Raw genomic sequence first — 7,442 nt, 5'->3', positions numbered from 1 at the left:
CCACCAAACTTTACAAAGATAAGAAGGCCTACTCAGATAAAAATAACTGACTTCCATGCCTCCTGGGAAAAAACAGGGAGAGGAAATACAACGTACAAAATGAAAGTGTTATTCAACATGAAAAATGCTGCTGCCTGACCAGACAGCCACCTCTACCAGACATGCTCGGCCTCTACCTCTGCTTATCTTGAAGACCAGAGAGCCTGGAGGCACACACCTTTAATCCCCACATGTCAGCTGGAGGCAGAAGGATCACACAGATGAAGGCCGTACTCAGCTCCATTGTGAGTTTGACATCAGTGTGAGGTTACAGAGACCTTGTCTCAATGAACAAATCTACACCGCCAACATTTGTTAGGTAAATGCAATTGGAGCTTTGTTCTCTCACGCTGTTCTGCCCCGGGTTTCTGCCTTATCACATCCCAGAAGTGAGGGAATCAGCGGCCAGGGACCCAAAACTCAAACCATGAGTCCAGATAAACCTTTGTTTCCTGAGGCTGTTATTCTCGGGGTATATCTAATTGCTCCATACAATTGACGAACACAATTATCTTAACCCCAGCTCGCTATCTGCTGGTCCACTACCATATCCTTATTCATGCCTAAATAGCCACAGGCCACCATCAGCGACGGACAAGGTTCCCTTTGACCCAGGCTTTCTTTTCCTTTCTTCCTGCCTCCCCCTCAGAAGGAGAGACTGCGTAAACGAACCCTCATTTCAACACTTCTTCTGGCGAAATGACTCATCAAAGAATAACTGCATGCTTGTGTTTGCGTCTTCTACCTGATTTTGCAACATCCAGGAAGTTGGTCAGCACTGACATTTTGTAACACGCTGGCATTGCCTCGCTGAGCTGCAAAGCCATTCCGAAACAGCCCGGCCCTCATTTGCTTCCACAGACTACGTCCGGAGAGGACAGGTTTCAGGTCAGAACGGATTTTGGAAACTCGCTTTGTAGCCACTGAGCTGCCTGTCATTCCTGGCTGTCCATTCTGGTGCAAGATCTAGTCAAAGGAACTTTCTCTCATAGACCTAATCCCAACTCCTGCACCCCCTGAATGGCTCGCCTTGAGAAGTGTTCTAATGCCACGGTGTTTTCAGCAAACGCATCACTTTCCTTTGGTTGCCAATGGAGATGAAGCTGGGGATCCCAAGCGGGGGCTAATGGGCTATGAGCCTGCATAGGTACCAGGCTTATTTGTGTCTCAGTACCAGCTTTGCTTCTAATCGGCCATATGTTGCCGGGTTGCTTTGACAACCTGTCTGTATCTATTTTCTCATTTTGAGAATAGAGATAGAACATCGTCTACGTAGGGCCATGGGAGGGTTAAAAGAAGTACAGCAGGTCCACTGTCTAGCCATGGATGTAGAGAGATCACCCTGTGTAGGTATCTGCTGTTATTGCCCTTCCCCTCTGGGGATCAAACCCAAGTAGAGCACTAGTCAGGTGCTCTCCCATTGAACTACAGCCCCAACTCATGAGTTTGTTTGTTTGTTTATGGGACCAAAGCAGGCTAGAGAGATAGTTCAATGATTAAGACCACTGGCTGCTCTTCCAGAAGATCTGGGTTCAATTCCTAGCACCTGTACGGCAGCTTAGGACCACCTGCAACTCTAGTTTTAAGGGATCTGATGCCCTCTTCTGGCCTCCACAGGTACCAGGGACACACACACGGTGCAAAGACATACAGGCAGGCAAAACACCCATGCACATAAAATTTCAAAAATGGGACCTCAGTATGGAGTTCAGCCTGGCCTTGAGTTTGAGATCCTCCTGCCTCAGGTTCTCAAGAGCTGGGATTACGTGCCACCCTAGCTGGTTTCTTCTCTCCTTTTTCTCCCGACTCCACCTGGACCTCACCCCCAATACTCATTCTGTTAGTTAGAAGCACTAGGTTAGCATGCACAAAGCCCCAGGTTTGAGTCCCAGCCTTGATGTGAAGAAAACATTGTGCTTGTTGCTTCGAGAGAGGAGAGGAATGAGGCAAATTGGTTTTCTCTTCCTTGTTTTTTATGTTTTGAAAAAAAAAAAACAAAACCACTACATCCTTATGTGGGAGTGGAGGAGGGGAAATGAGACTATCTAGAGAAAGATTGTCTTAATCTACAAGGAGTCTAAAGCAAAATAAAGGCAAGAGAGAGGTGGGGGGGGCGGGTGTCCCCCTAGCCTAGGTGATAATAAAAACAAAGATAACAAAAATAACTAAGATGATAAAGGGGAAGCCACTAGGAGGCAGTAGAGAGGCCTGTGGACAGCCTCACAAATACCTCCTCTGCCTTGGTATGGTGTGTGTGTGTGTGTGTGTGTGTGTGTGTGTGTGTGTGTGTGTGAAAACAAAGTGGCAAATAAGCTCTGTTCCAGGGAATTACACCTTGTAATCACAAAGAAATTTGTGGTTTGGGTTTTAGTGGTTTTTTTTTTTTTTGGTTTTCTGAGACAGGGTTTCTCTGTGTAGCTTTGCGCCTTTCCTGGGACTCACTTGGTAGTCCAGGCTGGCCTCAAACTCACAGAGATCCACCTGGCTCTGCCTCCCGAGTGCTGGGATTAAAGTCGTGCACCACCACTGCCCGGCGGTTTCAGTGTTTTTTTTACATTTATTTTATGGGTATGAATGCTTTTTGGCTGCATGAATGCTTGTGTACCGCTCTCACGCCTGGTGCTCTCAAAAGTAAGAAGGGGCATCAGCTCCCCTGAAACTGGATTTAGGGACAGTTGTGAGCTGCAACGTGGGTGTTGGGAATCAAACCTGGGTCCTTCTCTGCAAGAGCAACAAGTACTTTTTGGGGGGGGGAGGTTTGAGACAGGGTTTCTCTGTGTAGCTTTGTGCCTTTCCTAGATCTCGCTCTGTAGACCAGGCTGGCCTTGAACTCACAGAGATCCACCTACCTCTGCCTCCCAAGTGCTGGGATTAGAGGTCTTATTTCAATTTTTAGAGTGTGTCTGTGCGCGTGCACGCGTGTGTGCGTGCGCGCACTCACACTGCAAGGTCATAGGACAACTTTCAGGAATGATTTCCTCTTCCCTTGTGAGTTCCAGGGATTGAAGTCAGCAGGCTTGTACAGCAATCATTCTACTGCTGAGCCAGTTCACTATGTGGTGTTTTTTAAATATTTCATAGTGTATCAAGTCACTCCCAATTTACTAACTTAATCCACAGTCACTTATGTATTTACTATTCTTCATATTCATCTACAGGGATAGCTGATCACCTCTCTCCCATGGGGCAAAAAGCTGGATTCATCTGGGTACTTTGCTGGAGCTGACACCCGTGATGGCCTGTTCCTCTCCAGGGTCACAGGATGTCTCCCCATTCAGTAGTCTAACAGAAGTTCCCCAATCAGAACTTCTATCATGGCGGTCGGATCCCAAAGAAGGTAATGGAGGGAGCTGGTTCCTGTCAGGTCTGACAGCATCAGAACTGCATTGGTTCTGTCGAAATCTTCTGATGAAGGCAGGCCAAAATGCCAGACCAGCTGGCAGAGGAGAAGGCGAAGCTCCTTACGATGGGATGAGCAGCATGAATCTTCAAAAGGAACCAGAGAGATTGGCCGTGACATTGGAAGCTGAGCAGGTTATTTAGAAGTATGCTGTATTGCTGGGTGTAGCTCAGTTGTTGAATGCTTCTCTAGCCCATGTGAGGCCTTGGGTGTATACAACAAGTGCTTACAGTGAATAAATGACCGCTTTCAACAGAAAGGTACACAATGACTATGTGGTTGACCTCGAGTGTGACATCAATCTCCTAAAGTTAAGGTGGAACTTGGGATCAAGGCACTAGGATCTTGAGCCCCTGGACAGCCTGGGCATCCCAACAAGTTCCAGGCCAGTCTAGGCTACTAGTGATACCCTGTCCCTCCAAACCAAAAAATAATGTTAAAACAATGATTGAAAGTCATCTCGCTGGGCGGTGGTGACCACGCCTTTAATCCCAGCACTCGGGAGGCAGAGGCAGGCGGATCCATGTGAGTTCAAAGCCTTCCTGGTCTCCAAAGTGAGTTGCAGGAAAGGCACAAAGCTACACAGAGAAACCCTGTCTTGAAAAACCAAAAAAAAAAAGAAAGAAAGAAAGAAAAGAAAAGAAAGAAAGTGGTCTCTTCCTCTCCTGCTCCTGACCAACAGTCTCGGGGAGAAAATTCTTCATTTCTGAGTTCTGAATTGTGAGCTATCAACAAAGCACTCATCCCCAAGTGTACTTGTTTTTCTTCGATGAAGTATTCTGACTTTATGTACAGAGAGGTCATCAGGAAAGCCTCTGTCTCCTTCCAGGGTGTCAGCCTCTCCATCCTAGGGGTGCTGACCTTGCAGGAGGACCTGCCTTTCTCAGGGCTGTTTGCCTGCATGCCTGGCAGCCAGGGCCTCACCTTGGGGGGAGGGGCGGCATTTCACCTGCAGGTGAGATGATTCCATGGCAATTAAAATAATAGCTCCGTATGTCTCATAGACCAGAAATGAGGAAGTCCCAAAGGGCTTTGAGAAGCTGATCAGTATCCTGCCCAAGGTTCATGAAAGTCACTGCCATGTGGTAGAGAAGACTTAACCGAATAGGGAAGTGTTCAGGCCAGGTTGTACCAGGCAGCAGGGTAAGACGGAAATTACTGTGGGATTATAGCCTGATAATTTTGGGGACACACATTGTTTTTTAAAATGAGGACATTCTTGTTCTGTCATTGTATTTAGTACATTTTTGAAATCCTGGTCTGGTCAGCTGTGCTCAGAGGAAGCAAAAAGAGGTTTTTGTCCAGCTCAGGCCAGAGATTTAAAGGGAAAGCAGACATCGAAGAAACAGGAAAAAAAAGAGCTTCATTGGGAAGGTAAACCGAGGACAAATGGACTGGGATCCCTGTGTGTGGACCCTGAACAGACAGACAGACTTCTCGTGTCTGTCTGTCTGTCTTTCTCTCATCTATCTATCTATCTATCTATCTATCTATCTATCTATCTATCTATCTATCTATCTATCTATCTAGTCTATTACTCTTGTAGTGACTCAAAGACAGGAAGGGACCTCAAGTGCCTGACATCGTGGTGCACATCTGTGATCCTAACACTGGGAAACTGAGGCAAGAAGATCTTGAGTCTGAGACCGGCTTGGACTACACAATGAGATCACCTGAAACTACATACAAGCGAAGTGAGATGGACTTTAATGTGCTAGGCATGGTGGCTCACACCCGTAATCCCAGCACCCAGGAGACCAAGATGGGGCTGGGTGGGGTGGGGGAGGGGAGAGAGGGTGGTTGCAGTGAATTCAAAGCCACCAACTGACATGCCAACATGGATGGGGGAAATCACACAAGCTCCTACCCCTAGATGAAGATCTAGAGGCAATCAATGACCCATGAGAGGGGGAGAATCAGTCTTCCCCAGAGACGATGCCACTCACTGGTTATCCAAATTAAACAAAACCAAACATGTACATATAAGCAACACTAAATGGACTCAGCAGGCTGCATTTATATAGTTATTCACATCTATACAAAAGCAATTCAGGGGCTGGAGAGATGGCTCAGTGGTTAAGAGCACCGACTGCTCTTCCAGAGGTCCTGAGTTCAATTCCCAGCAACCACATGGTGGCTCACAACCATCTGTAATGAGATCTGGTGCCCTCTTCTGGCCTGCAGGGACACATGCAGGCAGAATACTGTATACATAATAAATAAATAAACCTTTAAAAAAAAAAAAAAAAAAAAAAAAAAAAAAAAAAAAAAAAAAAGCAATTCAAAAGGCCACGATGGGGGGAGGGGCACAGGAAGGGTCGAGGGAGGAGACTGAGAGAAATGTTTTAGTAGGGCACACGTGTACGAAACTGAAGAAGGCGCTGTCCTGGAATTAGGGGTCAGGGCTGGAATGACTGGTAGTTGTCTCTGGAGTTTGTGATCCAGGATGAACCAGCCAATAGAATCTGATTTAGAAAGGAGAGGCGGGAATAGGAGTCCCGTGACCAGGAGCCTGTGAGTGGTGTGATAAGCACTGAATTCAGGCTGCTTAGAAAAGCCGACTTTTTCCTACTTAGGGGAAGAAAGGACACAGGGTTTGCAGCAAAACCCCCATCCATGCCCGAGAAGGGGGAAGGAGAGTTGGGGGCAAACAAACTGAGGCACAGAGCAGAGCAGTGGGTGGGTGCGTGGAGGGAGGCAGGAGGTTCCGAAGTCCAAAGTCATCCTCCTACATATCGAGTTCCAGGTCATCCTGGAATCCATGAGACTGTCTCAGAAGTTTAGACAGCAGGAATCGGAAGCAGCTGTGCGAAGATGTAGTCATTTCTGCTATGTCCTACCGATCTAACAAATCACTGTGTCTGCCACAAATCAAAAGGAGAAGGAAGGGCCAGTGGAAGTGGTAGAGAATGTGTCGCCCTTCTCATGACATCACGCCATCTCACCAAGTCCTAGCACAGCCTCTTGATTCCCGTCTCCTGATCCTCAGTAGTCACAGAGTAGAAACAGGGAGGGCGTGGGAAACCAAGCGCCCTGCATCTTCCCTCAGTCAAGAGCTGATGCCATACAGCAAATGGCTGGACTTGTCAAGTGATTCAGTGTTCTCCAGAATCCTTAGCAGATTGGTTCTGGGGCTTCTGCAGAGGCCCAGATCCCTTAATAGACAATGACACAGTAGGGCTAGGGGACATAACTACAGAAGGCAGAGTGTTTGCCTAGCACGCAAGAAGCCCTGGGTTCGATCCCCAGCACATCAGAACCAGAAATAGCGAACACCAGTACTTGTAAGCACTTGACAAGTAAAGGCAAGAAGATTAGTTCATCCTCCTCCTGCATAGCAAGATTGAGGCCATGCTGGGATGCACGAAACCCTTTCTTAAAATTGAAAAAAAAAAAAATAGACAAAAGAAAAAAAAAGCACAGTAAAAAGTAAAAGAAAAAAAGACTGCAAGGTGTGTGCATAAAACCTACACACAACTTTTCTTCTGCCTCAGTTTTTAGATAGATCACTAACAATCCTTAATACAAAGTAATGCTGTAGAAATAGTCATGCTATTGTCTAGGGAATCGTGACAAGAAAAGAAATCTGTGCAGGTGCAAAGGGTCCTGAGTGTGACCGCCTGCCTAGTACATCGGCAACAGTGTAACTTTTGAATTCCTTTCTTTCATCTCTTCTTTTATTTGCTTCCTTTTTGTTTGTTTTCTTTCCTCTTTTGAGACAACGTCTCCCTATACAGTGCAGGCTGGCCTCCAGTGCCCCGCTCATTTGAACCTTTTCCATCCTGGTTAGTTGAATCCTTAATGAAAAAGAGAATGGACTGGTCAAAAAAAAAAAAAAAAAAAATGTCCTCCCAGATCTTCCCTGCAGATGGCATTAGTGACTGATGATGGTCTCAGCTGCTGAGCACTACTGAAATCTATCCCATGGTGTTTAACACCCTCCCCACCCCCACCCTCGTTGGTAAAGACCTTCTCAAGGTTGCTCCCAGTCAGCTAAGCACAG

The 7,442-nt window shown here is 46.7% G+C and overlaps 1 long non-coding RNA gene across 1 annotated transcript; it reads left to right on the top strand.

The window, feature by feature from the left end:
- On the top strand, positions 1-3,698 carry LOC143267652 (uncharacterized). Its single transcript, XR_013043018.1, has 2 exons — positions 1-927; positions 3,198-3,698. It is a non-coding gene; the product is annotated as an uncharacterized LOC143267652 (long non-coding RNA).
- Positions 3,699-7,442: the final 3,744 nt, after the last annotated feature.

This window comes from Peromyscus maniculatus, chromosome 10, assembly GCF_049852395.1.
Source record: "Peromyscus maniculatus bairdii isolate BWxNUB_F1_BW_parent chromosome 10, HU_Pman_BW_mat_3.1, whole genome shotgun sequence".
NCBI classification, from domain to species: domain Eukaryota; kingdom Metazoa; phylum Chordata; class Mammalia; order Rodentia; family Cricetidae; genus Peromyscus; species Peromyscus maniculatus.
The sequence above is the reverse complement of the archived record's forward strand: the minus strand, read 5'-3'. Positions and strand labels throughout refer to the sequence as shown.